This window comes from Gymnogyps californianus, chromosome 23 (assembly GCF_018139145.2).
Source record: "Gymnogyps californianus isolate 813 chromosome 23, ASM1813914v2, whole genome shotgun sequence".
NCBI lineage: Eukaryota > Metazoa > Chordata > Aves > Accipitriformes > Cathartidae > Gymnogyps > Gymnogyps californianus.
Window position 1 is genome coordinate 5,218,388 of NC_059493.1, and position 16,362 is coordinate 5,234,749.

Here is a 16,362-nt window from a genome sequence, read left to right on the forward strand (position 1 = left end):
ACTGGTCCAGGGAATCAGCTCTCCAGTAGACATCTTTGGATTGTCTAATGCAGTGGGATTCTGTTCCTTGACCGGAACTACAAATATTCCACAGATTGTCCGAGGGTATTCCAAAATGCATTTCACCTGGGAAATCCCAGTTTTGTATGCTCAGACAGATTTTCAGAACAGCATTTGGCCCTCTTTGGAAGAACCATTTTTACATCTGAATATTTAAACCACTGTCGCAAGAAGATGGCTGATTGCCACCTCAGAATTCTTCTGCCAACTAACTTGGGAGGAGAGCCTTAACAGTTCGAGGATTATATTGTATATCTTTGTCAGCAAGCAGCATCTGTCAAGAAGCCAGTGTGTTGAATTCTAGCAAATATCCCCGGTAATGTTAATCCAGAGACCAAGGTTCGAGAGGGACTTAAAACAAATATGTGGACCTAACATTAACTAAAGCTCTTCATTACTTGCAAGATAAGTTTATTTCTCCCTATCCCTGCTTCTTTCCTTGCTTTCTTTCCGCCAGTGCCCTTATTAATGAACTGTGAAAGCTGACATTTCCAATAAGGAACAATTAAATCTGAAACTAAATTAAATGAAGTAATTCATTTACAAAATAATAGCTAACTAGCATGAGGATGGTGAAAAATGATTGCAAGTCATGGGGAAAAAAAAAAAGAGTAAATTAAGTCTGACTGTGTTAATGTTCTTTAAATACTTTTGCTGCTCGGAAAATTAAATGGGAAACATCTTATTAGCTATCTTACATATAAGGTAGTAATGTGTATATTCAGCATGACAAGTATTACAGGACAGAAATCCTTCATAGATGTCGGTGTAAGTAAGGTACTTAAATTCCTAACTTTCAGCACCCTTTTCTTGCAAAGGTACTACAGCAGGTCTGGAGCAAGGAATGTAATGTGGTAGGTGCGTTTAACCTTATAATGCTAGTGAACGGCAGTAATGATGGCCCTTACAGCCTTCAAAATGTTTCAGTAAGGCCCTAAGGCTTTTTAATCCAGGTAACAGAGTAATAGGCATTGTTTTCGGATGTTTGAGTTGAATGTTAGTTAGCTGCATCGCAGTATGTTCTCAGCTGCAATGCAAGGGATTTGCTGGGTCCTTCTCTGTTTCAGTAGTGTGGAACGTTGAAGTGTCGCAGAAAAAGGACAGAAGCAAGAACTCATCCTAGGGGAGCTGATTCAGCAAATACTGTGGACAGTCCTCCAGACAGTCGACGACTTCGGCCTTTTTTTCTGTTATACTCTGTAAGGCTAGAATTCACTTGAAATGTCAGTGGTTCAAGGCTTAAGTATGTCTGCCTCATTTTCAGTGTTCTGATGGCTTTACATGGATGTAGAATTTTTTCCTGTATGAGAAACTTCAGCCAAAGAGCTAAATTTTTGAGAGCTAGTAATCCACAGCTGATACTGGGTTATTTCACATAAAATCCAGCCACTCACACTTGTCGGTCTTGCAGTTGGATTTTTCAGGCTGTCCATCCAACACATACCCAACATGCTGATCCCTTTAAAACCAAACCCAAACAAGATACGCAAACACTGTAGGAACATAATGGAAAAGAACATACATTTGCTTGATTTTAAGGGAATGCTGATATGCTGTGACCAATGCCAGCTTAAGGTTTGCCATGCTACTTAATGCATTTTTATTTAAAAATACTTTTTAAGTTTATCTGTGAATCTCTGAAGTCTCAAGTTAATTTTGCAATCAGTTATTCTTATGGGGATTTGTACAATTCATAGGTCTTCCATAAGAATTTGCGTTTTACTTGAATTAGTCTAAGAAACTCTAACCTTCTTGCATACGTTCTCCAAAACCCTGTGTGCTTCCCCCCCTCCCCACCCCCCCAGGCTGAGGAATATTTGAAAAGGAGAATTAGAAAGAGATTTGGACCCAGGTTGAAAAAAGCATTGATTTCCTCAGTTATACTTAAGGCCCTTTCCTTTTATAAAACAACCTGAATAAACATGTCAGGGAAGATTAAAACCTCATTAAAAAGTGTAAACAGAGTGCGAAGAAGAAGAAGGAAAAAAAAAGCTTGGCTGAATTGAATAATGGTAATAATAAAATCACTAAACAATATTGCTAGTTAAAAGTCCTGTTAAAGTGAATGTACCGTTGAGATGGGAAGCAGAGCTGCTGTTATCTAACACTCAGGATGGAGATTTCTTTTCAATAATTTGATAACATTTTAATGAATAAATTAATAACATTATCCAGGAAATGGAGTTCATAGATAAAGTCAATTTCTCACCAGTACCCAAATCTAATCAGAGAAGTTCTGCTCGGGGATGGTCAGCAATGATGCATGTTTTCAGTAATATTTTTCCCTGCCCACCTAGAAGGAGACACAACTGCTGAGGCTACCATTATGGCACTGCATGCATAAGAGGTTTACTTCACAATATTAATGCAAATTATGGCTTTAAGGCTGGCAATTATGCATTTTTATTTTACTGAGGTGAGCAGGATTGTTGCATATATGCTTTAAAGATGCTAAAGAAAACAACTCTATCTTCTTTTTAAGTGACACACTTTTAAAGACAAATTCACAGAACAGGAGAAATATTACTTCTTACAGAGGAAGCACTTCAGCAGATTTTGAGAACAGGATGAAGTTGTGTTAATGTATTGCCAATGCATAAGATCTATTCTCAAGATTTTTAATTTAAATGGGTAAGGGAGGGGAAAAGGAGTAGAGGGAAGAAATTAATGAAGGACAGGGCAAAACGACTGCAGAGAAGTAACATTTTGATAACAAATGACAGGATCAGGAGAAGGAATTACCTTTTTGAATTTAAGGTAAAATTTAATACAAGAGGAGGACTGGAATCTGACTTAGCACAAGTACCTTGAGATTATCACCTTTGTTTCGCTTTGACAGAAGACTGCAACAGTAAATACTGTAATTGTCTGCCTGGCCTTTCAGTCAAGATCAAGCACTGGAATTTTAATAATAAGACCTTTATTCAAGGCTCCAGAGATACCTGAGATAGTGATGAATGAGCTTGTATGCCTTCACAGCAGAGTTCTGTGTATGTGAGGGTGCTAGCTTGAGTGCCAGAAGGAGTATAGCTGTTAATAGTTCTCTTCAGCTAATTAGCCCTGGTTCTTTCTTTTAGCTTATGAAGGCATTGTGTGATGTAGACAATCTCTTGATGCCACGACATCATTTATAACACAGTACCCCAACAGCACTCATCATTTCAACAGCTCACCTGACATGTGGAGAAAACCCCTCTGTATCCTTTTGTAATAACAGGATGTAATCCTCATCCTCTCCGAAATACTTGTCAGATAGCTGCTCTTTGTCTAATATCATCCATGTGCTGTCAGAGTGCTTCCGATTTTTTCCCTTCACCAGGTCTTCCTAATAATACTTTACAAACCAAACCCAGGCAGTGCATCCAACGGTGTTAACGAAATAGCAGTACAGAAAAGACTAGTCTTGACATGGGACGACTGCAGCAAGGAAGCTGCTCCAGTGCAGGAACAAACTGTTGCTGTAGATGCAGTCGAAGTGACTGCAGCTGTTATACTGACAGATCTTACGTGCTTTGCTCTTCATGAATGCTTTTCCTCATGCAGTTCTCTCAAGTACTTCATGCGCGTTGTGATTCTTAAGCTGTAATGCTAAATACAGAACATTGCTTCAGCCAATGTTGGAATTTATTTAGTATTTCTGCCCTGATTGAGGAAGGTGTTTTTCACTTACTTTCAGGGATTGAGAAAGCTACCTGGAGCCTGTATGTTGAAAACACCTCACAAAGGTAGGTAGTTGCATTTCATACAAAACCCAGTGAGGTTTCCTGCAGAACTTGCCCAGGATTACAAAGATAACATGCTTGAAGAGAAATCAAACTCATGTTTAGGCATTCCTTTTCCAGAGCTTCATCTACTCCATCATGTTTCCCAAACCTTTTACATATGATGCCCACAATCCTCCTCACAAAGCAGTCCACTTCAAAATGCAATGATCTTGTATAACATGACGTATAGCTCTTCATTAGGAATATCGTAGTCTTATTCCAGAACTTACAGTTTGCTTTTTGCTCCTTCAAATGTGTTTGGTGTGAAAGGACATCGGAAATCTCTCTTTCCAAGCTGGGAGAACTGTACTTGCCTAATCATAGTCAGGTATAGCAAGCTCCTTGCCTCGGGGTGAGGATTCTGTTTATAAATAAAAGATACTTATTTTCCAGCCCCGGTTAAGTATATTAACGTAAATGCTGCTGTTATACTTGTGCCCTGTAGACATGACTAGTTCTCTCAGGAGAGCAAGAGAGAGAAAGGCGCATATAATAATTTGTTTTTCGCTAATGACAGCAATAGATTCACCTTGATCTGCTTAACAGTATTCATTTCCTGCTAATAAGTCACTATATTTAAGTTTATTCCAGGAGTTTATATAGACCGCAGGCTGCTCAGATTTGATTAGCAAGATGTCTCACATATGGTCCTGCAAATGGATCAGTCTGTATTTGAATGATTTTCAGTCTCCTCTAGGTAAAATTTTATTAAAATGATTCCTCTGCGGTAAATGCATTTAAGCAAAAGCTCGAAGTCTTGCCTGCATTTGAAAAAGTATTGCAAAACAGAAAGTTAGTTCATGTTTGTCTTTCTGGGGCTGGCTGGGTAGCTGTAAATTTTTAGACCAGCACAGCCTGCTCTGATTTACTTCACCTGCCCTGATTTACTTCACCTGCCAGAGGCTGCGAGGAGATTTGATAATTGCCAGGGACAGCCAGGACAGGGGCTTGTGTGAGTGCACAGGAGTCGTCTTCCCTTCGCCGCTGTCAGCCTGCACGTTTTGGCTGAACACCAGACTTTATGCCACTTCTCTGCATTTGCAGGTTGAGCCTGCAGAAAGAAAATGAAGCCGGGCCGGTACCAGAGCGGCGCGGCTGCGGCGGGTGAACGCGGTTCAAATTCAAACCCTGACTGGGCGGGGGTGGTTCCTAACGGCTCCAACGGCCGCCGGGGGCCGCTGCCGCCGAGCCTGTCCCGCCGGCGGAGGGGACGGGCGGGGAAGAGGGGTTAGGACTCGTGTTCGTGCAGGGGTGTTTCTGGCAGAGGAGAGTGCTGCTCAGGGTGTGGTGAACGAGCAGGCGGCCTCTGTCCCGAAGAGGAGGCAACAGGCAGGAGCGTGTGCGCAGGGAGCGTGCCTGGATGTGTGTCATCTAATGTAGTTATCCGTGAGAGAAGGGAAAACTTCTGTATATTACTGAAAAAACTGCCGCAAAGAGGGAGGAGAACCCTCTTGGAGTGGAAAGGACTAGGCTGAGTGTGGAGATTTGGGTTGGGAAAGGTTTTGAGTGGTAACTTTCTCCATACAGTGGAGGAAGTTTGTGTTTTGGAAATGCTGGACAAAATGGCTGCTTGGAGGAAGGGCTGAAGGCTTCCTTGCTGCCTAATTTTATTCCTCCCTTTGGAGTTTCTTAGCCTGACACCAACCAAGAGCTCAACCAGAGCTCAGTTTGGGCAAAGCATGATGAGTATTGCATTGTCATGTAATGAGAAGCAGGGTCAGCCTGCTTCATCGTGAGCTTGTCTGAAAACAGTAAATGTCAGCACTGTGAAAGGTGATGAAAGTGGCTCTTTTTCATAGAGGCCCTGTGCAGCAAAACAATAGTAGCTCTTCTCTGTCCTATTGCTGTTTATTGCCTACCTTGGACTTCTCTTGTCCTTCTGTTAAATGTTTCTGTTTGTGTAACTGTGAAAATCCTGGTCAGTGTTACTAGTTTCTTACGACTCTTGCCATAAACTTACATGCTTTTTATGTTAAAGATTTTATAGTTGTGTGATTGTGAGGAAGTTTATTTTCATTCTAAAATATGTCCTTAGTCCTGGTGGCTGCCAAGGAAGGCTCAAATACTTAGTAGAAGTTGTTTCCTGGAACAGAAGGCAAAGCAATACCTAACACTTCATGTTGGTAGTAGAGTAGAAACTAGCGTGAAGCTCATGGGAGAGTTCAGGATATAATGCTGATGGATGAGATGGATAGGAGGTCCTATCAGCACAATTTTGGAGGAAGTCATTCCATGTCTTGCTGTTGCTATATATACAGTGGCGGTGTAACACTGGATGGGGAGAATCATCCCCCTTACTGAAAGCTAGTAAAATATTAGAAGAGGAACAAAAAAACCCTGTTTGGATCTTTCATAAGGAGATACCAGGGCTAATTAGGAAAGAAAGGGAATGGACAAATTAGAGATGGTTGCACAAACTGAGTAATTCATGTTACTTAAGTTATGGTAATGTTCCAGTTTATACTGGCGTTATGTGATGATAATAGTAAAAACCCTACAAAAAGTAGCAATTCACTGATATGAATTTTTTTTTCAGCTCATCTTTGCAATGCAGAGAGGAAGGATGGTTTTGAGCCAGAGAGGATGTAGGATGATGCTACTTGATAAGGTAAGACTCTCTCCATGCAGAAGAAAACAAATGAGTGTGTGCCTTCCAGAGTCTAGAAATCAGATGGCATTTCATACTGCTTTTTTAAAACAGATGTGGTCTGCAATACCAAAGGAGAAATACTTTATTTGGCTTCAATTAAGGGAGCTCATTCTATTTTATGAAGGAATGAGATATCAGATTTCATAGTTATGAGGTTTATTTATGCACACTTAAAATAATTTTTGCACTCTAATGCTATTTTAAGATTTTTGTGAACATGTCCTCAGCTGGAGAAGTGCTACGTGATGTCTGAAGAATGGATCTGCTGTTAATTATAGTGAAGTGTATCTGAAGTAGTTCAAACTTGAGAATGGTCTATTAGAAAGGCTCTGCATTTTCACGGGTGTTGACAAGATTTGGCTTTCAAACTTCGTCTGGATTGATAAGAATAGCAAGTCTTCAGTGCTAACTTTTGCTTACCTTCTTGCTTCAACTTAACAGAGATGTATTTTATCGTTGCAAGGCTGGAAATTGTGGCTGAAATTGAGATGGTGCTGAGTGGACCATGTAATGACTGCAACTGATTCTGCTTGTCTTTTCCTTAGAATTAGAAGTACAAAGTAATGCATTTACTAATTTTACCCAATTGTGTGTCATATAAGAAAAGGAAAAAAAAGTTAAATCTGACCAAAAGATCATCTTTGTTATTGTTCTTTTTAATATTGGAAATTGGCTTACTTTTAAATTGCTCCTTTTTTAATCAAATAGTGCAGAGTTCTGCTAGAAGGAGCGGTACTGCAATAATCTGTATGAGTGTTAAAAGAACAGCCTTACCTAGTGTTAACGCTGCATTCTGTCTAGTATTCTGTGGTAGGGAATCCTTTGGGCTGAAAATTGAAACTGCAGGTGTGTTTAAAAGTGTGGTTTTGGAGTTTGCATCTCGTGGCCTGGCTTGGACAAGTTGGTTGTGGACAGTGAAAGCCTAATTACTGGCTTAGAAAACAGGTTGATAATGATGCAAAAATGGTAGCAGTGCAGCATCCAAATGAAAATAATTAGCATATTTGCCTTGCTACTTAAGTCATTTATTCCCTAATCAGCTGTCCCGGAACATCCTTTTCCCATAGAAGTATAAATTTACCCAAGGATTTCAGGTATTAGTATTAGCAGCATTAATATTATTGTTGATTAAGCTTGAACAGGACTCATGAACTAGAGACTGGAAGTATGGCACAGAAAGATGGAAAAATACTGAAGAAAATGCAATACAAGGGAATGTTGCTGGCTATATGGATCCGTTTGTAAACTGACGTGCCTGTCAACTTTTTGTTTGCTTTGTATTCTCTTAGAAAAAAAAATGCAATGCTGCAATAATTATTTAAAAGCCTGGTTATTTTTAAAAATGTATATTAACCCAAATTCAATTAAAAACACAGAACTAGAAGCCTGGAATTAATCTTTGCCTCTCTTTCTGGCCTTTTAGGTGTGAAGTAATTGTGGTCAGGACTAGATATGAAATGCCAAAGAATCCACATTTGGAAACAGATTTTAATGAGCAGCTAGTACTCAGTGTTGTTGGGACAACTATGGGTAGGCATGCTGACGTGAAAGTCTAGTTACATGGGCCTTAGTTTTGGTCCTGTTAGTGTGGATTTTGAAACATCGGTAGAGGAGGACAAACCCTTTACTTAGCTACCTCTATGGGAGTTTGAATGCTTAGGTTTGATGCTTGTATTAATTTCTGTATATTAACATAAGGCTCTGTTGCAAGCACAAATATTTCTTACATAAAATATTCAGCATTCTCTATTAAATATTTCAGAACAACCATAAACTCTTATCAGTCACTTTAACAGACAGGCTCCTTGAGTTCTTTTTTGTTTTGAATAATTAAATCTTTCCATCTTCATAAAAAAACCCCAAACCTCTCAAAACCTGTGAATGTTCTTACTGTGTTCCGTCCCTTGGCAGTTGCCTGTCCTCAGAGTTTCTCTTTGCCTTATAGCCTCAAGAAAAGATTTCACTGACTACTTTCCTGAAGTTTTTAGGTCTTGCAAGAACTCATATCCCCCAGTGGTCCTTCTCCTATAGGTATTTCACACTTCAAACCAGTGAGACAGGAGTGCTCTTACTTTAGCATTAGGCTTTAGTCTTTGCATAGTACCTACTGTTCTGTGAGAAGAATAGTAAGCAGTAATGTTTGAAGTCGCGTGGATCCCATGTGCTCTGCAGGGGGTCGGCAGAGAATCAAGCCCGCCTGCTTGGTGTAATGATTTGGGGTTTAGAAAATCTAAATAAAACTCTGATCTTGCAGGCAGATCTGTGAGCATAGTTCCTTGTGCCTCTGGAGGATTCCTGTTGATTTTGCTGAGGGTCCCAGGTCTACTCAAAGAATGAATCCCTTGATGTGCAGCTTATTGGTTGAGACGCAAACAAATGAAGTTTTGGTCCAGTGTCGCAGTTACCTTATACCTTGTATCAGATACGTTCTCTTTTGGTTTTGTCTTATGTTTTCCGGTACAGCTGTTGAATAATGTCGTTGTGTTTCTGGTCCTTTCAGAATAAAAATTCTATGCTTAAGAGATAATAAATAACTAACCATATATGAAGTTCCTAAGATACTTTGACATGTTGACCAATGTAGTAAGCTCAGTCCAGTATCTTCCTTCTACTTGCAGATGCTTAAGAGGAAGTGATACATTGCTGTCTTACTACTAGTTGAAGGCTCCTGCTCCTTGTCAGGGTGCTTGGTCTTGGTGAAGTTGTGAGACTTGGTTGAAGCAAACAACCTGCAATGCTTTCTTGCTATGATTCTCCTTGACGAGGAAGTTTTAAAAGAAGGCCCTGCTTTGAGGTAGGAAGTAATTCTTGATTATCCTATCAGAAGTACAGCTCTGTAAATAATTACTAGATATACAATACTACAAAACAATGCTTATTTCACTAAGTACCATGAAATGTAAAGAGCGCATAACGGGAATGTGGGCTGTAATGAGTGAAAATGCAGCAGCAATGGGAGCCATGGTGACACTGATGAGAGAAATCTCGGAGAAGAATCTAGGATTTTGGCAATGGCAGCAATAGTTCCGGAGAAAGACTGCAGCCTCTTGCGCACTGGCACCCCAGTTTGAGAGTAGGGGAGGAGCATCCTATTGTGGACCTATTGTTAATGTGGAAGAAATGCTGAATGTCTAATGCAGAATTCAGGTTTGCTATGGCTTTGGCTGCTGTTTGAGATGCACTGGCATACAGTTAACACCAGTTTACATCACTCTGGCTTGTCTAGACATGTACATTTGCTTTCCTTCATCTACTTAATGACCTGTCTTGCTTTCTCAGAGAAATGGTGTTTAAAAAAAAAAAACCAACACAAAAAAGTAGGCAACTTGTGAACACTTTAATAAAATTTAAGATTTAATACTGTTTGCAGTAACTTATCTCATTTGGGTCTACCTGAAACTGAAGCACGGTAAGCCTTGGGCTGGCCAAGAGGTACAATTTTGTATGATTGATTTTGTGGATGACAAAGTAAGGGCCTTTTGTTTGGGTTTTGGGGGGTTGTTTTGGTTTGGTTTGGGTTTTTTTTATTATTTGTTTGTTTTTTGTTTTTGTTTTGTTTGGCTTCCCCCCAATTCCAGACACATCTGAAGAAAGCCCAGGGTTCCTGAATTAGATTTTAGTCCTTGTTCTACAGTCCATGCTTGCTTTATATAATATAGGGGAAAAAAGCTTCTGTTGCCATAATGTAAAGAGTAATCTTGGGTTTGGTGTAAATAGGTAATAGCAGCCTAGTATTTAGTTCAGTGACTCAATTCCTCAGCAAATAAACCTCTAGTCTCAATTCTATGCCTGGTAGCTATGAGAGATTCTGGCTGCAAAAACATCCACTTGCACCTTACTCTCAACAGGTCATGACACTAAATCAGCCCTTCAAAAGTAATTAGGGATCTTCTCAATTTTGTATGCCTGTGATGACTTGGAACTGTTGGACTCCATTTGTCCCTGTCTATTTATACCACAGTGGGCTGCTAAACATTTTGTCATGTGTTTTGTAAACACAGATAATCTGTGTCTGCAGTATTTAGCATTCTCTGTATGAAATGGCATCAAATGTTCAATTGTGGGGAATTTCCTTGTTTCTTTTTTGTTGTTGTTTGGGGAGACGGAAGTTCTTCAGGGTGTTTTCTGTATGAGAGAGTCTACCTTGGTGAGATCTTGCCCTTTCTGCCTGCTGCTGTTTTTCCGGACTTAAAACAAACAAACAAAATGACAAAAAGAAAACCTTATTTATTAGCAGTAAACAGGGTCCTAGGAAATAACGAGTAATGAAGGAAAGCTATTAAAATAACCCACAAATGCAAACGTAATTCAATGCATGTCAACTATGTAGCAAATACTGTGTTACCGAGTCTTAGTTCAGATGCCATCCAAGATCAGAAATACCCAGAGAGATGGATAGACACTGCATAATGACATACTTCTGGGGCAACAATAATTAAACAACTTCAGTTATTCTTGTTTCATTATGCAAACAATATTATCCAGCTTATTTTTTCAGATGTATTGGGTAATTGGACCCTCTTGACGTACAGTTGTTTCCTGTAGATTCAGGAAAGAGTTTCACTTAAGCAATGTTTCTTTAAGACTTGGATTCCCTTCTTCCCCTTCCCTCCTGCTCTAATTCTTGTATTGACTTCATTCTTGTGGTGTCTAAGTGACTGCAAACTTGGAGTAAAATCTTGACCCTGTTCAAGTCAGTGAGAGTTTTGTCATTGACTGAAAAAAAAGATAGGATTTAACGTATAATGATTATTAGAGCATCAGACTTGATTCCTGTTGAGAAAAACGCTTCTTATCCCTGCTGGTTCCAATGTCAGTGACCTTCCTTCCTGCCCTCAAAATCCCATCATCCACAAAAATAAGTACATACTACATTAGTTGAGGGAAGTTGGGAAATAAACGCATCCTCTAGTGGATCTCGAAGTGTTTGTCTTTCCTTATCAGCCCCATAATGATAGTGCAGCGATGGCAGCTTAATGATAGCAGCCCCAATGACGCCATTCAGTGCCAAAGAGGTGAAGATTGCACATTTTATTTTGGAAAATAATTATGCAGCTAATTACAGCACTTGACTTTCGTCCTTTCCTTCCCTGTGTTTTCGGGGAGGCTGGTTTGCTCAGCTTGCAAAAGACTGCGTCAGTTATTCTAAAGGTCAAAAGACTCTTGTATTATGATTTGTAATTGCTAGTAATAGTGAATAAAATAAATACAGCATCATTTTGGATTGTTTAACTCATTGCTTAACTTCTGTGTTGCTAATTCTTTCCTATTGTGTGCCTATTAGTACATACTTATCCAAGTGGTTGAAAGAGGAGAAATAAACCAGAAGTCGAGATGTGAACTCTTCTGAAATTCTTCTGAGAAATTTTGAATCTGAATTCCAAAGGTAGTGATCAGGCCTAACGATGCAGAACAATCTGTCTTGGGACCCTTTTTAAAAAAGTATGCAACTGTCTACTAGGGACAGGAGTGAATTTCAGGGCAAAGCAACTGCAATGCCATTTCAAAAGTACCGTAGCTGAAGAATCTTAGTCGATTTTGACTCTGTATGGCTTTGAGATCTCAACTGGCTTGCTAAGAATTAAGAGTATTCTTGTATTTAAGCAAGCAAGCCATAATACATGTTTTGTACAGCTTTTTTCTTCCTTTTTTTGCCCCTCCTCCCAAAACCCTGCATGGCAGCTATGGAGATGGACACCCCCCTCCCCCTTTACTTACACCATTGCTCTTGGAGAACTCTGGAGGCCAAATACGATTTCCATCCTTTATCCTCTGGTCAGCTATTCAATCCCAGGTTGTATAATTGCTCTGGCTTCAGAATGCAGCATGTTCCCTCACACTTCAGGTCAGCTGTAAGTCTCGACTCAGTCTGATTCATTTCAATTTGCATAATCTCCTCAGCCCTCTATATTTCATTTAGACACCAAAGATTTAGTTTAGTTACAGTCTTGTGTCATTTATCATTTACTTGTCGTCTTTCAGAGTTTGATTTAATCCCTTTGGTTTACTTTAAAAGACTGATCTTTTTTATCTGCACAGTGCTTTATTCCATTGTGATTTTCAAGCCTTTTGTATTTTCTATCTGAATCTTCCATATTGTGATGTTTATTTTATACCTAGAGATAAACCGCCTTCATCTATACCTTAAAGTCATAAATTTAACAAGCGCTGCCTAGGCCAGAAACCTATACAGGGACATTTGTGTACTGATGATGTTTTTGCCAGTGCTTTTTCTGATAATTGCCACGCTAATGTTTCATTGTAGGTAGTTGGTATGAACTTGTTGTTTGGAATCCAGGATTTATGTCTGACGCTGTCACTGAGTAACTACATGACCAGAGGCGTGTCAGTTCACTTTTGTCTCTTATGCTTTGTCCATTTTTTTTTGAAGATACTTGCTTTTTGAGTGTAGCACATTGCAGTTGTATATTTAGTTTACAGCATACAGCAAAGTTACACCCAACTATCTGATAATGCCAAAATGCTTGAACAAGTTGTGACCTGTAGCATTTGCACAAGATATTTTTCTCTGGGTAGATCTTCTGGATCTGATTTTCTTTATTACTGCCTGGCAAATATGGCAAACTATCTTACTGATAATTTTCTCTTTAATGGGAAAATGTATGTATGTTACTGATTTGTAGCCATTTTTTCCTAATAATACGAACCTTCCACTGAAGTACTTTACCTTAGCTGAGCAAGGTTTTCTTTGTACTTTTTTGGCTTTGAAAAAAATATTCCAGGGCAAGAGCAGCAATATTAGAGAAACAGTGGTCCCAACTCATTCCTCCATAAGTAATAGATTTTTATGTGCAATTTCTGATCTAAAATAAAAATCTAACTACTGTACTGTACCTTGCATCTACAAATTTAAGAACATGACAGATCAGATGAGATCAGAAATAAAGGTCTATCTTTGTCAGCAGTCCCACTTCTAATTAGTATTAGTAGTGTATTAATAGTATTAGTGTCTAATACTTGATGCTAAGGAAAAATCATATGAGACTAGGGCAAATACAGAATAGCGAGTGATCCCTTTCCTGAAACTTCTCCCCAGCTTCTGTGAAATAGCAGTTCAGAAACTTCAGGAGGTGGAGGTGGCATCTAGACAATTATGTTTTTATTACCTCGCAGTTGAAGCTGTGAGTGAATCTGTCCTTTAGGAATTTGTCCAATCTCTTTTTAAATCCCATACTATCTTCTATTTATTTTAAAATTGCTGTTTGGTAATTTCTCTGCATGGCTCAAATATTTGCAAGGCTACATTAAAAATCATGGAAATTATCTGCTTTATGGTCTTTGGAGGTTTGTGATTCAAATCCTTTTTTTGCAGTTACGGGGAGTGAAAGCGTCCTCTTTTCTACCTCCTATTCAAAGAACTCTGGAGCTTGGGCTTTAATAATATATTAAGTCACATGGCAATGGAATCAGAAGAGATTCAGTAACACTAAAGAAGAAGAAGAAGAAGAAAAAAGAAAAAAGGGTACCTTTATAGCACTCCTATATAATTCTATTGTAAATCACAGCGCCAAAAATGCCTACCATATTCTTAAAACAGCTGGTAGCCTGCCTCTCCTTGTGACAGCTCAATCTCATGCTATCTCTTATGTATCCATGGTAAATATTTGTATTGTAAAACGGTATTTTATTGGAGGAAAAGAAGCCTGGCTGGCTTGGCATGGGGAATTGAGGGTAGCTTATTTAAGTCTTCAAAAATGTAAAAGGCTTGTGCAGTAAGGGAGGGAATAGTCCATTTTCCATGCCTATAAGAAATCAGACCAGAAGTATCGGGTCTGAACTACCTCTAGGGAGGCTCAATGCAGAGGTCAGAAGCAGCTCTGTATCTGTAAGACTAGGTACCAGACTGGCTGGAGCATGCTGTAATTATACACACGCATCATGTGCGTATACATTTTTCATATGATTTTAAGTGGAAAACAGTCCACTGGAGGAGGGGAAGATGTTGTCTCTTTAGGATCTGTAGTCAAGCAGGCAAGTTTACAACTTTTTGTTGCTAATAATTCAGTATTTCCTAGTGTACATAGCGCCTGGATGCTTTCCATTTTGAACTGACAAAGCAGCTTGTTTTTGCAGAATGTCTTAGGCTGGTGAGCATTTATAGGTGTGAACGTTTCGAAAGCAGACTGCTGCTTTGTCTTTGGCCTATACAAGTAGACCCTCTGTAAGAAGCTGACGGGGTAGTTACAATTTCTTTGGGATAATTGGTATAGCATGGTTAGACTGTCAGATACTAGCCTGCTTTATCTTTGACAGTGTTTTTCTGTTTCTGCTGTCAACAAATCAGTTGTGTTCCTTGATATGGATGGATTGAGCAATTTTGTAGGTATAGAATGCTGTTGTCTCTAGTGCCTTTTGATACTGTGTTTTTTCAGGCTACCTCATCTTAGTGGGCTGGGATACAGGTGGAAAGCTGTGGGTAACAGTTCATCCATTTCATAGTGCTTAATAAGTATCTAGATAATCGCACTGGTGTGAGCATCACCAAATGTAACTAGCCGAGGGAAAGTGTTCTTGTTCAGTCACTGAGGCGATGGTATTGTATTCTTGACTTCTCTATATGAGTTATTCATGTATTAGAATCACTATGTTCACAAGGTACTACGCATAGGAACGAAGCTGGTGATGCATAGTACGCCCACAGGCAAGACTCCTATACGAAGAAGTGGGATGCTGTTAGTATTGCTGTGTTTACTCTGGGGGGGGTGTCTCTTACTGCAAGTGATGACAGCTCTTCATAATCCTGACCAGAGTAACTAGCTAAATCCTCGTGAAAATGAGATGAAACTGAAATCCTTCCCTTTGTGGAAGAAGAGTACAGAGCCTATTTGCTTCCAAATACTATTTGTTTTATCAAAATCTAGTTCCTTTGTTACCAGAGTAGTGTGTAGCTGTTGTGCTGCTCCTTTGCTGAGGATGAATTTCAGAATGAGTAGCTGCAAAGCAAACGTGTGTGTCGGAACACTCTGAAATTCAAAACTTTTTCATGATTATTTCAGACAGGCACACGGGGAATTTTTTTGAAGTCTGTTCTTTAGTTTATCTAATTCCAGTAGGAGGAAGATGAATATTGGGTAGTGTTGAAAAGATCAGTTCATTCTTCCCAGTGAACTTATGTTAAAGCATCTTGCTTAAGAGAATAAATGAGGTGTCATAACCTGAACCCATACAGAATGTTAATGATCCAGCATTGTTTTTCACTCATGTTGTATGAACACAAACTACTTATTAGCTCTCAGCTTCCACTGGCTCTACGATAAAAATGAAATCTAACACTCTTAAGTCTCACTCCCAGTGCTAACCTTCTTAACTGGTCTTCTGCTCTACCTACCACTGAGTCATAGATGTGGATAAAGGGGATAAACTCACCCGTTTCACGTTCGTCACTGAGAGATGTCTAAGCTCACCACTGCCTGGGCCAGGGTATGTTTCTGTGAGCTGTGCCTGTAGAAGGCAGCCTTGGGAAATCATTTGTAACACACGACTGCCTTTTGTCAGTTGGTCTGACAAAAGGCAAAACCGTTCTGTGTGTTTCTGCATGTTGTTTAGAAACATTTCTTTCTTACAATTTAAGAAATTAAGGAGTTTAAATGGCAGAAGTTGTAGGTCATTCCTGAAACTCTTGCAAATAAAATAAAGTTTTCAGTATTGCTCAAATGCACCATATTTAATGAGTTTAAACTGCTATTAACAGCTTCATCCAGGCTCTTTCGCATGGCAAATTTTGTCCAACTCAGACTTTATTTTTTTATTTAATTTACAATCATCTGGTGAAAGTCTGCACTAGCATTCTAATCTAGACTCTATTTAATATGCACCAGAATTATTGTATTTGCTATATATCAATTTTAAATCTGTTTCAACACAACC

The 16,362-nt window shown here is 39.2% G+C and overlaps 1 protein-coding gene across 5 annotated transcripts in view; it reads left to right on the top strand.

Annotated features, from left to right (window-relative positions):
• The window catches only part of LRRTM4 (leucine rich repeat transmembrane neuronal 4), a 543,042-nt gene that overhangs the window by 207,382 nt on the left and 319,298 nt on the right, over positions 1-16,362 (top strand). For all 5 annotated transcript variants that reach the window (XM_050910344.1, XM_050910345.1, XM_050910348.1 and 2 more), the window contains exons 9-11: positions 3,737-3,785; positions 6,361-6,432; positions 9,093-9,268. The gene's annotated coding sequence lies outside the window, so the exon portion shown is untranslated. The remainder of the gene's footprint in view (positions 1-3,736; positions 3,786-6,360; positions 6,433-9,092; positions 9,269-16,362) is intronic.